At 38.0% G+C, this 16,541-nt stretch overlaps 1 long non-coding RNA gene across 1 annotated transcript in view; it reads right to left on the bottom strand.

Moving 5' to 3' along the window:
- Positions 1-16,502, bottom strand: part of LOC103046144 (uncharacterized) — a 99,823-nt gene extending 83,321 nt beyond the window's left edge. Inside the window, exons 1-3 of the long non-coding RNA XR_002651818.2 lie at positions 16,301-16,502; positions 15,679-15,719; positions 13,090-13,212 (exon numbers count right to left, since the gene is read on the bottom strand). This is a non-coding gene — a long non-coding RNA (uncharacterized LOC103046144). The remainder of the gene's footprint in view (positions 1-13,089; positions 13,213-15,678; positions 15,720-16,300) is intronic.
- Between the last annotated feature and the right edge of the window lie 39 nt (positions 16,503-16,541).

The following is a 16,541-nucleotide window of genomic DNA, read 5'->3' as shown; positions in this document are numbered from 1 at the left end:
GTTAACTAGCACAGTTCAGTGGTTATCTATTCAGTTTAAAAAAAAGGTTCCTTTACTATCGCATCATTTTATTACACTACAGAAAATATAATCCTTAATGATCCTTTAAACAGAACTATTAGCAATTAAAACCTTCAAAAGGCAAAATGGAAATACACAGTACGCAGAGGGACATCTGGACCTGAAAGAGTGTGATGATGATGAGCATGTGCATGCGAGCGCAGCCACTCTGCTGTTGCTGCTGCTCTACTTTTCTACCGTATCTTCAGAGTGGAAGCAGAGGATCTTGCACCATCCATGCCATGCGTGGAAAGAGTAATTAGCTTCCTACTGCGGACGGCGGCTTTGAGGCACGTTCCCCTGCTGCGTGCAGGAGGGTATGAACGCCCTGCCTCCGCTATCACCTCTCCACTTTGAGATGAAACTGCGTCTCCATTGCATGAATCTCCTGCTGTCTGGCCTATTTGGCCCACATTGTAGCGTCTTTGTAGCTGGAACTTCTTTATGAGTCAATTAAACATGTTTGTGTTTGAAAGGCCAGTGCTCCTGGTTTCATTTACACTTGCTTTGTACGAAATGTGCCGATCCAAACCAGATGGATGGTGTTTATACAAGGGAATGGAAGATTCTTTGCTGTGTTTGAAGTCCTTTTGATTGTGAGAATGTTTCAGCAAAGGAAGCTGCTACACAGTGTGTTTGTCTTGTCTGAGGCGACAGGGAACATACACTTATCATCAAAAACAAATTACAAAAACAAAGACAAAATAAGAATGGCAGCAAGTCATCTTCAGTGACAAGTCCTTCTGTCTTGGCGAAGATAACCAATAAATCTGTGCATGAAGACGCTCTGGTCATCGCCAAGATTATGTGGGGTGCAATTTAATTATTCAATGCCAAATCACCTTTAGTCTACATTACATGCACTATAACAGACCAACATTATGTTAATAACATTTTGCAACCAGTGGCCCTATCTTTTATAGGTGCATACGCCTTTTAGTGAATGCATTCAGCTATTACATTGCCATCATTGCTAACACAGATGTGCAATACCTGTAGACTGCTGATCACAAACACTTAAATATAATAGGACTCTCTGAGGCAGATCAGCATGAATCTATTGGCACCATATCTACTGCCGGGTGTGGGCTAGAGGGGCATATAGCTTCCCAGCACTGAACTGTGTTCTCTGGAATGATGGCACTGGAACTAAAACATATAATAGGGATGAGTTGGGAAGTTAGGGAAGATAAAAATAAACTAAGAATGAGCATGTGTCCCAATATTTGTTTCCATACGGTGTAGTCACGCATTTTTGAAGACTATACTTTGGTCATTAACTTAAGTTTTCTCACGGGATGCATGGGATTTTTATTGGTCGTTTGCAGTGGAATCTCTAACAGACATATTTGAGTACACATGGTGTACACCTACATCTGTGTCTGCTCCACCTCTGTTTTTTTGTTTGTCAGTGGAAAATTGCTTGCTCTTTGCCAGACTTACTGAGAACAATATCCATTCTGACCACTGTAAGGAGATAATGCTAAAGGGAGGGTAATTCTAGGCAGGTGTAATTTGTTGGAGGGTGCAGTAGTTTCACTTGATGAAAGAGCTGATTACCCCCCTCTGTGCCAGTTATGGGCGTTACATGAGAAAAACAATTTGTTCCTACTAACCACACCTTCGTACGTAGAAGATATCACATAGAGACTGAATCAGCAGAAATCAGATGAAGTTAATCTTGAAACTGCAGCAGTGACTAAGCTAAACCATGCCCTCACTTGTCACTCAACATGTCAGTCAGTCGATTTTAGAAAACAGACGTAAGCATTTTTCTAGTGATCCTCTTGAATTCCTCCATTGAGCCTGGACAACACTCATTTGGTTTGCCTTTGAAGTTCTACACTGCCGTGCTTTAGGCAAGTCTCTGACGCACTCTTTTTCAGAGACAAAGTCTCTAGCAGTGACTCATGGCATGCAGCCTCTCAGCACCGTATTGTTCTCAAAGCACTAATGCGGATTATGCAGCTCTTCAAACCAGAATAAATCTCCATTGTCTTTGCATTGTGTCTTTTCACAGGCTATGAGGAGCTTCTGATCTATACCTCAGAGTTATCTAATCACACCGTGGCTCAGCTCTCTTCGCCTGGCTGCTTCCCTGATCCAAAGCGCGCACACACACACACACACACAAAAATCCTCTGCATATTTCACTTAATCTCAGGAAAATTCATCCTGAGTCATTCAAAAGGATTACAGCTAGTAACGGTAATTACTGACTAAACCCCTGTGACTACTCCACAGTACCGTACTTTGATTCACTTAAAATTATTTTTATGTTGCCTTTAAAACTGATAGTACACATATATTTTCTTACATCAGATGTAGATAATATCATCGGAATTCTTAAAAAAAACCAATAATGTAAATAAAACACATTGTTATTTTTAATGTAAAAAAGTTAATTTCATTTGAGAGTTGCTTCCTTTGCTTTGCACTGAAGCAAGAAGGCTAATGCAGCCAAAGAGTAATTTAATCCCTCCATTTAGCATTGTGTAAACTCTCTGCCTAATTCAGTGAATTGTACAGAGTTATTACATCACTGTTTACACTGTAGAAGTGCATTCTTCTGACTAATCTCAATATCAAGTGTCTGTAAAGTCTGCAAAGGTAAATGAAAGGATATTCAACTAAAATATCACAAGGCTAAGGTCTGAGTGATAGATGCTGCCTCTTCAGATCAGCTAAACTGCTATTAAGGCTAACTGATATGTTATTTGGTGATGATCATTTGTATTCTTATACACACTGTGCCCAACATGTTACATATTACAACATGTCTGTTAGATATATATATATTTTTTTTTTTTTTTTACCATTTTTTGGGTCTAGCTAACAACAGCTAGACCAATTATAGAGTGTACAAACTGGTTTGAGTCTTTTATTGGTGATCTATGGCAAATCTAGGTGAAATATGTCTCACATTTTATGGCACAGGTATCTGTTAGCATTGTTAGCAATGCGAGTTGATGGTATTTTGTGTGTCCAAACCCAACTCCAACAAGTCTGCAGAATGTGGACAATACTGTGCGTATGACTGATTTAATGAGCCACTACTACTGTTGATGTGCTGTACAGCCAGCAAGTATTCTAAACTCGGGTTGGTCTTACACCAACTTGCGGGGGTTTTCCAGTTGAATTGTCCTACTTGGAACTAAAGGTTGAGTTTTAAATTTAAATACGTTTTGGCAGAGCTTTCACAACAGAAAATGGGAAGTGGAAAGTTGTAACAAAATCTACTTTCTTACCAGCAAATATGAGCAAAATCATCTCAATCTCACAGTTATGTTAAGATAACAATTCACTGGATGGATAGTATTTATATTTTCTGTTACAATTTCTAAATTTGAATGATTTGTGACACTGTAATATACACTTTCTATATTATATACATTTAAATACAAATAATAAGATTTAGTATCTCTAAAAGCCAAAAATAGACACATTTTTCATATTAGATTTTGTGTTTTTGATATTTTGTTTTTTTATTACAAATATCTTTGTAAAATTATATATTGATTTAAAATAAATGTATACTTTGCCATAGCAAAATTTGATATTCAAGATCTAACTCTGAATTGCCAGAATGTCTCTATTTATTCATTCAAGTTAAGTAAATTCATGATTAAGTAATCAGAATGAATTAGAATCAATTATTATTTCTTTGTAATCTAAATGTGTCATACTGGACTGTACACAATGAGGGGAATATTCTGTGACTTAACAGACGTCAGAACCTCCCTCTCAGTCGTAATAAAAGGGCCCTTTGTCTGGTAGTTATGAAAGGGAAATGATAGGAAGCATAACATAGCTGTGATTACACAGTGAAAGGGGCTGCATCTCAGGATGATTGGGCTGATGCCTCATAACTGAGTAATAATGAGGAAGGTTAAAAGAGGATCATTCATAAAAACGTCAATACGACCTTTTCAAAAAGTGTGTATACTGTGTTAGTGGGAGGATGGCAGTCTGAAGACGTAATAAGTCGCAAGTTGGCACATGACTAGGTTCAAACTTTTCGTCAGTAGAAAGTGTGACGAAGTGTCTGCTAAAAATGACAAGCATCGCGTTTGCTCACCTTGTGCAGTGGCTGTGGGTAAGTCTGGGAGAGTGGCATGACGCTGTTGGTGCAATTACACCAATGGGCATCTGCTTCTTCCCCCGTGCCGCCCATTCCAAGTAGGCCTCCCCATGCCTGGAGATAATGAGTGCACAAAGCTGCCATTATAGCCCACGAAGAAATGGCCCTCCACCCTGGGCGCTAACTTGTCTTTGGACTTGTGTCTCATTCACAAATAGTTTCCGCAGCAGGTCAATGGCAGTTGCTAAGATCCTGCTCTGGCTGGCCGGTAGCACTGCCATGTCTCGGCCAAGGTTGTGCTAAGAGCTAAAAGAAGGTGCATGTTTTTATCGCTGCTGTGGAACTGCTGTGGAACTGCTGCACTTTTGCTTGAATGTTTTTTTTTCCATGTTGTGTTTTACCTGCACTCCAAATATGATCAGTTATTGTAAAAGACACCTACATTCATTTCTTAAGAACAATTCACAGGACAGGAAAGAGGGGATTCACGTGGACAGAGTGCGTCAGGGATGCTTGGCATCAAGTCAAACTGGTAATAGTATAGAAGAGTCAAGTGACGAAAGACCACAAAAAGGCCCGTCTTTCAGACTGCGGTGTTGTCAAAAATAGCTCCGGGCGAGGGAGGTTGGACAAGGAGAGGGACTTTAAAAATTCACCGCTCTCATGAATAGCCAATGAACAACGAGCTGGATGCACAGCCAAGAGCAATTTATTTGGATGGCAGCACATTTTCTCTGGGTTGTATACCTTACACAGGCATTCCCCGTGCTGCCGCAGACCTCTTAGCTGTATCCTTTTACATATCACGTTAACTATTTAAGGTGTTAGTCACGTTACTCTTGTGTTGTCTCGTGCTGGCTGGAAAACGGAAGCGTCTTGTTGACCCATATCCAATTCATAGTTAACACTGCTTTAATTTCAGCCTTTTTAGCATTATGTTTCAGTACTGAGTTAGCTCAGCACAAAGCTAAAAAACTGCAAATAGGTTTTTAATTCCATCAGGAATTTATGTAGATATGTTTTTCAATTTCAATTAACTGCATTAATAAAAAATAAATAAATACATATTGACCAGTGTTTTTTGTATATATAAATGTAGTTTTTTTCAGTGTTCTGATCATTTATGATCATTCATCATTTATGGTGTCAGTTAAGCATTGAAACAGTCTAGAAGTAGGTCAAGTAGTCAAAGATTTAAGATGTCATTCTAATCTATAGTTTGGAAATCCAGATGCTGTAATTTTCAGCTTCTTCTTCTTGTTTGAAAGGTGTTTGTTCTGTGTGTGATGCTTGTATGTGTGTGATGTACTAGCCCTATCTTCCCTATTTGGCTAGACTCAGCTCAGTGGCCTTACTCGTTTAAATACATTGAACTTTTCTCCTAACTTTTAGCCGTAGGGTGAGGCTGTTCTCAACCCAATACACTGCGGCGTGCATCAGCTTTCTCCAGAAAGAGGTGAAATGGCAAGCGGACCATATGATTAACACAAGTGACTGTGACACCAGTGACATTTAGGTAGTTTTTTGTTAAATGACTGCCCCAGTTTCAGCCTGTGCAACTTTTGCAACTATTTAAAAACAATTATATAAGTAAGCTTAAATAAGGTGTCTAAATTAAGATAAAAATGTAATTATGTAACTGTTTCTATAAATCACATAACACCAGTAAAGTTATGTGCCACCTGAGAAATAAATTTATGATAAAAAATGACAGCTAGTATGGACTCTCACATGCCTTAAGATGCCTCTTATTTAATGAAACACGCAGCATAACAGAGCCCCAATTACCACTGATAACATCAATACTGATAACATCAAAGACATAAACCTCTGTGACAAAGGTATTTACCAATGGATTTGATTCTTACAATCTCAGTTAAAATCTGAAATTGTTATTTTTTAAATAACAAAAGTAAATTTTCTTTTGTATTTAAAATGTTTAATTAATTGTTGAAAACAGTTTATGTGAAAAGGTATTTTCAGCTTTAAACAGTATTTAAAAAGAAAAATGAAAGAAATCATGCAGAAAAGTTATTTGTTTTATCATAAGTCATCTGTATAAGTGCACATACCCACTCTTGGAGCTATGCACAATATTTTTAAGCAACTTTTTAAGCCCTACATCCTCTGACATGGTTTCCCACTGCAAATGGAGAATGGCCCAAATAAGCTAACTGAAGACAGAGCCTTGAATTAACTGCCCTTTGACAAGAAATAGCAGTTCCGCCATGTGCTGCCATTGGAATCGTTAAAAAGTATTGACACAGCTGGTTTCTGATGACCGAATTGCACTGAAGATAAAAAAAATCCTCCAAATTCCTTAACGTTTGAAGCTTGTTTCATGCCACTAATTAGACATGCTGTCAGAAATGAAGCTCTCACCAAATAAAACAGGTATTTTAAACCGCTTCCCCAATGACAGAATTAGATTTGTGTATATAGAGAGAAAACAGAAAGAGAGAGGAAGAGAGAGAGTGAAAGACTGGGCCTAGAGTGAGGGGCTGGGCCTAGTGGGATTAATCAGGTTATTTAACTGCTGTTTATTTACATTGTACTTTGATGTTCTGGGCCGCCTCTCTGACAGCTACAACCTGCAGGGCTTCCTTTTCCCACGAGCCTCGTTAAAGCTCATGACACATGCAGGCTGGATTATTGTGGGCTATTCTCCAATAACGCACAGGCCTGCATGGGGTGCTCGGCCTCCAGGCCCTGTTCTTTTTGGGGCAAGCCGCTGGCGGCACTCTGGTGCTTCTGACAAGAGCAGAGTGTGATTGTTTGGAAAACAGGTTTTCGAGTGCAGATGGTTTTTTTTTTTTTATCGCACCAATACATTACATCTTCCGAGTCTCGTTCAAATAAGCCTCTTTTGGCCGAAGCTTGCTGTGGCTTTTCTTTCGGGGGAAAAGGGGAAAATGTTCTTGCTTATTTAAGGTTTTGTCTTATTTCCTGGGCCAAACTTATACAATGAACACAGAACAAAGAAAGTTCCCCTCAGCTAATACCTGCCTCCTCTTATAAACCCCTTGTCCACAGTGCAGTGAGGTTACCTTAGTGCGCTGTGTAATATAGCATGAACCTAACATTCCTCTACAGCTGTAGCCAAGCGTTATCTGAAGTCTCAGAAGCTCTGACAGCCTCCCGAGACTTATTACGGCTCCCTGGGTGACTGTTGAGAGAATAGCAGGGATTTGATATCACAAGTGGGGGGTTGAAGGGAGGGAATTATCATGGGAAAAATTACCCATTCCAGGTTTCGCATGAAGGCTTCCATTGTTGCCCCCCTCTTCCCCACTTCTCTATTACATGATTAATGAAACCTGGTTGTCTTCAGCGATAACGTAAGGCCTGTAATCAAAGGTCCTTTTTCAAGTTGTTTGGTATCATTTCCTTTCCTTTCGCAAACATCAACCGATATAAGAGATCAAATACCACATTTTCTTCTTGCTCCAAATAAGCCTTACAATTCCCATATACTTCGAGTCCATTTTTAGATGTGATCTGCGTTAAGCTAAGTTACGTAACAGCAAAAATAACAACAGCAGCGAACCTGGGCTGAGAAACACAAAAAATACCATTCGAAAATATCCGATCCATGATCAAGAACTAGATTATTAGATCCACAGTGGCTAAAGCTGTGCTTACATAACATAATGAGAGATTAGTGCATTCATTACACATTAACGCACTCATTAACAAGGAAACTCACTGTAATAAAAAAAAACTATGGAGACTTACGAGACCTATGGAAACTTGGCCTCCGCTCTGGACAAGCTTGTTTATGTGGCCTTGTGGTATGCTCTAATGCTCCTACTGTTTATGTGTCAATTGAACTGTGAAAACACTTTGGTTATGGGCAAAATCTAAATGATGATCCCTTAAATAAACTGTTATGAAGACAGAAACATATTGCCAATTGCAGAAAATGCCTTGCAAGGGAAAGTAAGGTACTTACTGAGAACTTGACAAAGGCCAGTCTCCATAAACCAAGCACATACAATGCCCTTATAGGCAACTCGGCAGCCATCTTTGCACTTCTGGGTGAGGAAATTTTCTACTTCTATCTACTTCACTGTAAGACTGGATAAGTTGAATAATGTAAGTAATTTGAGGCAATTTGTAATTTTTTTCTTAGCCCCACTCCAATTTCAGACAGTGATTACATTTTATTTTGGCACAAATACCACGCTATTCCTAGATTAAATGTGTATTGTTTTTCAATAAAGAGATCAAGTGCAGTCAAATTTGTAATGTAATAGTGATTTTGCATGTTATTTTGGCATGTAATCTGCATGTTAGTGTGGAAAAGCAAGCTAAGTCTTACCATAGACTGACTGGGAGGACATGGCCAGGACATCATCCACCGTATCATCAGGAGCCGGAGCTGGGAGTGCATACAGGCACGTGAGGGATATAGTCACTACTAAGAGACACACCTCGACATCTCAAATGACCGAGATGAAATTCAAAGAAATTGGATGAACCTATGATTTTAATGCTTAATAGAATGCTAATTAGATTTTTGGTATGAATTTAATTCCAGCCTTCCTTGGGTTGAGAATGTTAGTTTCTATTGACTGTTATTATGTCAATTTGTTCTTACATAATTTATATCACTAATGGTTTTCAATTTAAATTGCAATCTGATGTGTCATTTAAGTTTTCCATAATTTTTAAAACAGTGTATTTAAAATGACTGATAATAACTAATAAAAAATCTTACATAAATAGCGTGGCCCAATAATGCACTAAAAACATGCTTTTTCAGCTTGTTATGTGTTATTTCCACATGTCTAGCACACTGACCCTCCTCCATTCATAGCGTAAGCATTTAGCTGGTTCAGACGTCACGAAAAGTGTCACTTCCAGAGCGTGTCATTTCTGGTACGTTAACAAGCTAAATTCCTCACTGGCAGGTGTTGTCAGCCAACAACAGGTAAACAGAAAACATTGACGCCCAATGGGCTACTGCCCCACCAGAGCTAAAACCATTAACATGCAATTAACTCAGATCACCTGCTTGCCACGAGGGCTCTGTACAGACATGTTTGATGGGAATGAACTGAACTGCTGTGATGTTGTTTGCAGTGAGTTATGTAGTTTGACTGAGGGCAGGACTAAGGGCAGGATATTTATTGGAGTGTTTATAATTTAGTCAGGAAGAAACATGGGACTTTTCCATCACAACGAGGATCCGCCTAGACCTGCTGCTTGTGATTTTTGTACACTGTTAGGCCCAATACCATTTCAAGCTTTGCCCCTACCACTACCACACATTTCCTCCTAGGAAATATACACCTTATTGCCATACATATTCACTCACCTATCCAAAACATTTTATTTACCAGTATTTTGCCGTTAAACACTTTAGTGTGAATAGGCAGTGTAATATACTGTAGGGAATAAATAATGTAATAATTTTGAACCATTTCTATTAATTTTTTTATTTCATGATAGGGGCTTCCATTCTAACCCATTATTAATATGCTACAGATAATGTTCAAATAGGCTCTTTGCCCAGGTCTGACAAGCCTCATGGTGAACCAGGTGTGTTCGAGCAAAGAAAACACTACCCTGTGCAGGACAAGGACTCCTAAATGCTTTCCAGAGTAGTCAGAACTGTTGCCGATGATCAGAATGTCCTTGGCTGTCCAGCTAGATAGCTCTGTTCCTCAGAGTGTAAGGTACCGTCAGCAGGTCGTATTAAACATTACAGTGACATAGAGAACATCGCTCTTCCACTCTATAAAAGGCCAAATTACTAGACAGGATGATCTACAGCTCTTTTACTTTCCAGCCAATGTCAACACAGGCCAATTACCAATTCTGCTGATGTGTGAGTCCTGGCTTGGTATATTTGTACACTATGGTTTGTCCAGACAAAGAATCACTAAAACAAGATCACTTTGACTGGTCAGAACTTGCGGGTAGTCTTACTCATTGACATCAGCTGAGCTGAAATGATTTGCATCTCATTGGGCAAAGTGGGAGTCTGTGGCATTTTCTCTTTCATTCACCAGAACAGACAAGGGGTCAGACAAAGGCCTCTCAATCAGAGTGAACTGTGCTGGTGATCAATGGTCAGCAGGCGACTCAGTAGGCAGCAGGAGGTTGGAGCAATTTAGGATTTATTGAGCTTGCCCTAGATTTGAAAATGGTTGTGTGATTCTATAACATTCTTTTTTCATTCAACAGCATGCATTTTTCCATTTGTTTAGCAGTGTGAATAAACAGTCTCTGCAAATGTTAACATTATTTAAAATATAAAAAACTGACAACACTGCTTGAAGTGGTACTTGACACTGACTGAAACATAAATGTCGGTTTTTGTAAAGTTCATCATTGTGTATGTTCATTGATCAAGTCCCCAATAACATAAAAAGCACATGTTTTGGGTTTTATTTTTTTAGCTTGCACAGACCTCCACATTGGCAGGATTTTATTCGTAAACAGAAGCCGCATCGAGCTTTATGAGAACTGCTATTCATCTTTTAACTGGTAACTTGTATTCTCTTATTTAGCATCTCTGAATTTGTCCCCCTTGATGCAGAGGTTTGCACAAGCACAGTAGCCAAAACCAGTCAAATAAATGTTTTATGTGCCTTATTGAGTCAAATGTTACAAACTATTCATAATGTTTTTATCAGTGATTTAACAAGGTTTTGAGGTGTGACTGTAAATTAAATGTGTTGAAGGGACCTTGGACAGCAAGGAACACAAACAAATGAATCCTTGAATAAGATTCACCTCTCACTCAAAGCTCAGATAATAAAACTGCAGCTGTTATTCTGGACATGTTATGAGAAGAAACAATTTAAAAAGATCATTATGCTGGAAAACAGTGAAGTTAGACAAGGAGGAAGGCAATTAATAAAATAGATTATATGTATCAGGGCAAACAGTAAATATGTCTAAAGATCTCAGCAGAAGTAATACTAGATTTTATTATATTATATTTCAATACTTTTTTTATTTACTACATTACGTAAGAATTAACATTAACACTGCAATAGTTGAAACTGTACAAAGTATTATTATATAAACTATGAATATACAGATGTATACAGATATATTACTGTTTACATTGGCATTGGATAGATGTGAATCCAAATGTATGTGACGCAGTATGTTTACTGGGTGCAGCGTGACTATAAGTAAGAGTTCCTCTAGGGTAAAGATGTAATATATTGTGTAGTGAGACAAGTTAGTGGTATGTTTAAATAAGCAACTCAGGTTTCTTGTTTGTAGCACAGCTAAATATGGATTTGTGTTAGCTACCTATTGCAGGACAAAAGATAAACTGCTGTGTCAGATCACTTACAGAGCACTACATAGACTTGGATCACCTTTACTCCATAATTTGCCATTCAAATGTTTACCCACACTACCCTAAACTTTGCAAACCACTGGTCTATCCATTGTGCCTGTTCATGGTGGACTGTCTTGATCTAACAAATGGTAGGAAGAAGTCGTAGTTACTATTGGAAATAAATGATTGACAACTCGGCTGGAACAGACTATCTACCAGATCTTTCTTTCAATACAATGCAGTAGCAGAATTGTAGTCTAGCTATCAGGAAAGTAGCTAGGTAGTTAATTATACTATAATTGATCATGTAGTGTTGTGCTGTTGTGCTGTGCAGTCTTTAACAGATACTCTGTAAAAAGTTATTTTAAGTTTTTCCTGTATGTCTAATGTTAGTACAAAATGGCAGTCAGCCACTGTTAGCGTTGTTAGATGTGCTGTAATCATTTTTTACCTTTTTTCATTGTCACACACTTGCTCTGGGAAAAGAAGGCAAATATGACAAGGGTAAACACATATTCCACAATATAACACTGTGATCCCCAAAAAACAGGCTCAACACATAGACAGCTGCACAACTAGAGAGCCCTTCAAAACTATTTTTTTTTAGATTTTAAACAGTGTTGACAGGGATTCAGTAATATTCAAAACCTCAAAGCCAAAACTTTAAACATGACCTCACCACTGATACAACACAGTAAACTGCTTTCAAACTACACTTTGAACAAGCACATAAAACTGACTGCAATGGACAGTTCTAGTTGATTGGGTTTAGTTGAAATTTTGCTGCTGTCCGTTACTATTACCTCTCCATAATTTTCCTGCCCAAAGGGCACCCATCATGAGGGTCAGATGGTGAGTGGCAGGGAGCTTCACAATGAATTGTCATGCTTTTGATTTCTCCCTGAGCCAGTGATTGGCCACAGACAGGTGTCTGATGGACTGTGGCATGGCTCTGGACAGCTGAGCTGAGGACCTGGCTGCAAACTCAAGCAGGGGAATGGTGTGCCTGGATGATTCACTCTGAAACATCCTATTTTCACTGCATAAGGAGCCAGGCACTGTTGTTCTCAGGAATATCTTTAACAGGACTGTCCACCTAGCATCAGGATCAGCTGTTTACTTGCAGAAAGGAAATTTACACAAGTGAAAAGTGGAGAATAATACAGGCTTAGCCAGAAAATGTGTGCAAAAATAGATTGCTTGGATGCACGGTTCAGTGCCTCGAGATAAACAATTCGATACCTAATCTTATATCAAAAGAGCTCAGAGCTAGTCAGCTCCTCCCATCCAGATTTTTGTAAACAATTGAATAGAGAACAAAAGATAAACTGCTGTGTCAGATCGTTTACAGAGCACTATATACACTTAGATCACCTTTACCCATCAATTAGCTTTTTCAATTATTTACCCACTTTCATGAACAAACACAATATTCTCAATGCTGAAAACCATTGGCCTTTCTATGGTGCCTGATCATGGCGGACAGGCTTTCTTTATCTTTTAATTGGTATGAACTCAACAGAAATAATCTGAACTTCCGATCATATGTGGCCCGCGCAAAGTTCATGTGAAACAGGATACAATGCCTTAACATCTAGATTTGGACCGGGGACTGATGCAAAGAATACTGAAAGACTCCTACCATAGCTGGCCCCATCATCAGCCCAGGTCAGGTCTTGTCTGGACTCATGCAGATCCTGCCAAGCCTGGGTAACTGGCGCGATCATCCTGGTGGCAGTAAACAGGGGAAAACACAACACTGCATCTGAAAAGAATCAGATAGATAGTGTAAATCAGATTATTTTAAAGGCTGGTGCAATTGGTGACTGTTTAAGAAAATGTATGATTATGGGCACTAGCATATTGAACCGAAATGCTGGGAGTTTTTTTTAGTCTTGGAGCAACATGCTGCAGTATGTGTGTCAGGAGGAACAGAAGAAGCTCTTTAAACCCTACAAGCCAATATGCCTTATCAGACTGAACAGACTAGAGTGTAGCTATATCTTGAAAACTTCACGACTTCTAAGTGGACAGAAATCTGACAGAGAATAACAACAGTTTTCAACATAAGACCCCCAATGTGAGTCACTGTAATAACGCAGTACAATAGTTACACTGGTTAAAACAGCCCAGCAATTTTTTCCCCAGAACTGGGCTGCCAAATAACCCAGGTTGGGTTAACCCAGCATTTTTCACATTTTACTCACAGCCCTGCAATAACAGGCCAGTTATTGCAATTCGAACATTCTGGATGACAAGTGCCAGAGATGACTCACTGAACGGGTGGAAAGATTACCGTCAACTCTGCACAACAGTCACTGCTGTGCCAATGTGTAGGCTGACAGATTTATATTTACAGCAGTCAAATATACAGCATAACAGACAGAGGCCAGTCAGCTGCGACAACAGTTGCAATGTTTGCAGCTATAATTGTTGTATAAACCACACATTCGTTAGTTGCATAAGGCATGTTCCAAAGTAATGGCTGTTATGCAATAAATCTGTTAACCAAAGTGACAAAAGGTAAACAATATTTGACTTTCCATGCAAAATACAAAGTGCTATAGTTGCTGTGAACTCTTTTATATGGTTAAAAGTTTTTTTTTGAAGATGTTTAGCGTATAACTTTAACATGTAGTTACACAAGGATCAAAATAATATCAGAGCAGGCAGTTCTAATGTCTTAATGTTTCCTTTTGTTCCCAACTGTTGCAGTTGCTACCTGTATATATATATATATATATATATATATATATATATACATATATATATATATATATATATATATATATATATATATATATATATATATATATATATGTATCTGTTTAAGCAGGTTTCAGTAACTAAAAAAAAGCTGCTCCGTTGAGTTGGAGTAAGGTGATTTAGCCATTTTAGAACATTCAGATATTTTGCCTTGAAAAGCTCTTTGGGTTCTTCTGCAGTATGTTTTACCCATCTGCACAGCGAAGCATTCGTTTTGCTGGACTGAATTTGAGTGTACATCATCAATAAACACTTTTTGAAAGTGTTTTGGAACTATTACTATAATTAATAATAAACAAAGTGACATAAATGTATGGTTTAGTGGGATGAAATGAGCATTTACTTAATTTAAATTGTGTTAAAAATTCTATACACTTTGCTAAGTGAAATATCAAAATATCCTTGCTGAAAGATGCAGCTCAAGATAAGATTTTGCTGGTAGCTGGTTTAGGATGGTCTTTGATGGTCAAGGTGTTTGAAACACTGGTCATCTAGAAAAAAACTAACCTTATGCTTATATGCTTATATCAGCATGTTGACCAGGTATGTTGAATTTGAATTTAGTCATACTGGTTTTGTTGGTCAACCACTTTAGTTTTGCTTGGTCATGATGGTTAACTAGCCTAGGTTAGTCATCAATCTCAAACAAAAAAAAAGACTCTAATGCTTACAATCTAAACTGGATAACCATCTCAACCAGTGAGCAAGGTTCAAGGTAACACTAATACTATGTTGTGTTTAAATGTGTTTTTTATTCATTTTACTGGATTAGTAACCCCCAATAAGTAATCTCAGTGATGTATGACTAATCCAGGTACATTTAAATGCTATTTCTAGATTTTATAAATTAATATATATTGTCGCTGTCCTATGAAAACAAGTTTGTCCAAAACAGCAACTTTACAGGAGAGAGAGAAGCATTCTTAATCTAATGCAAAAAGTGTTAATTTTAGGACATTATGGATATTTTTTGGTACATTCATCACTAATTATTTTACACAGTGTAAGGGGACAGTTTGTGTGTCTATGTCATGGGGTTTCTCTCAGACAACAAACCAGTTTTTTGATAGTTTAATATATACACCATCGTTTTACTATATGTAATGTGTTTTTTTGTCCAGAATATGTCACAAAACATCGAATTTAGCATTTGGTTTACATTTTGTTTAACTACAAAAGTGTTTTTATTTGTTGCCTCAGAGCAACATTATGCAGCTAGACCACTTTTTTGGGGAATAATGATAAAGCAGTGGTTGTTAATACTTTCCTTACAAAAATAAAACACATTCTGTGCCATAAAGGGCTAAAAATTGTCAAAATTTGATATACTAGTTTTTCAGCGCAAAGAAGTACGTGAAAATTTACAAATATTAGTGTCTCTCTACCGCATTTCACATTAAACTCAAAGCCGGTTTGTTGAGGTGAGCACAAAGTCAAAAACATAAAGCTTAAAAATATTGCTCACCAATTAGCTGTGGTGTCCAGCCATCAGTAGCCTATACGGATCTGAAAAGAAAATAAGAACCCACTTTAAAATAAAGAGTTTCTTTGATTTCACCAAATTGAAAACCTTTGGAATATAATCATCAAGAGGAAGATGGATGATCACAAGCCATCAAACCAAGCTGAACTGCTTGAATTTGTGCACCAGAAGTGGCATAAAGTTATCCAAAAGCAGTGTGTAAGACTGGTGAAGGAGAACATGCCAAGCTGAGTGAAAACTGTGATTAAAATCAGGGTTATTTGACCAAATACTGATTTCTAAACTCTTAAAACTTTAACAATATAAGCTTGTTTCTTTGCATTATTTAAGGTCTGAAAGCTCTGCATCTTTATGTTATTTAAGTCATTTCTCATTTTCTGCAAAAAAAATGCTCTAAATGACAATATTTTATTTGGAATTTGGGAGAATTTTGTGTCTGTTGTGTATAGAATAAAACAACAATGTTCATTTTACTCAAACATATACCTATAAATTAAGTGGTCTCTTATTTTCTCCAGAGCTGTATATCAGCGTCTCTTTACAGCATTTCATATTAAACTCTTAATGTCTCAAAGCCAGTTTGTTCACCAAAAACATTGTTCACCAATTAGCCGTGGTGTCCAGCCATCAGTAGTAGCCTACATTAACGTCTTCTGTGCCAAACCACCAGCGTTCATAATCTCGCCTGAATCGAGCTGAGTGAAATAAGCGCGAGGCAAACAAAAGGCGTAAAATCCTATCTAATTATCTCCCCTAACAACGAACTAACTCCTTCTGTGGACTTTTTAAATTCAATTTCACTGCTTTTCTTCCTCCTCTTACTCTGGACGCCTCGGCTGTGAGAA

This window comes from Astyanax mexicanus, chromosome 10, assembly GCF_023375975.1.
Source record: "Astyanax mexicanus isolate ESR-SI-001 chromosome 10, AstMex3_surface, whole genome shotgun sequence".
Taxonomy (NCBI): domain Eukaryota; kingdom Metazoa; phylum Chordata; class Actinopteri; order Characiformes; family Acestrorhamphidae; genus Astyanax; species Astyanax mexicanus.
This window is presented reverse-complemented; position numbering and strand designations above follow the sequence as displayed.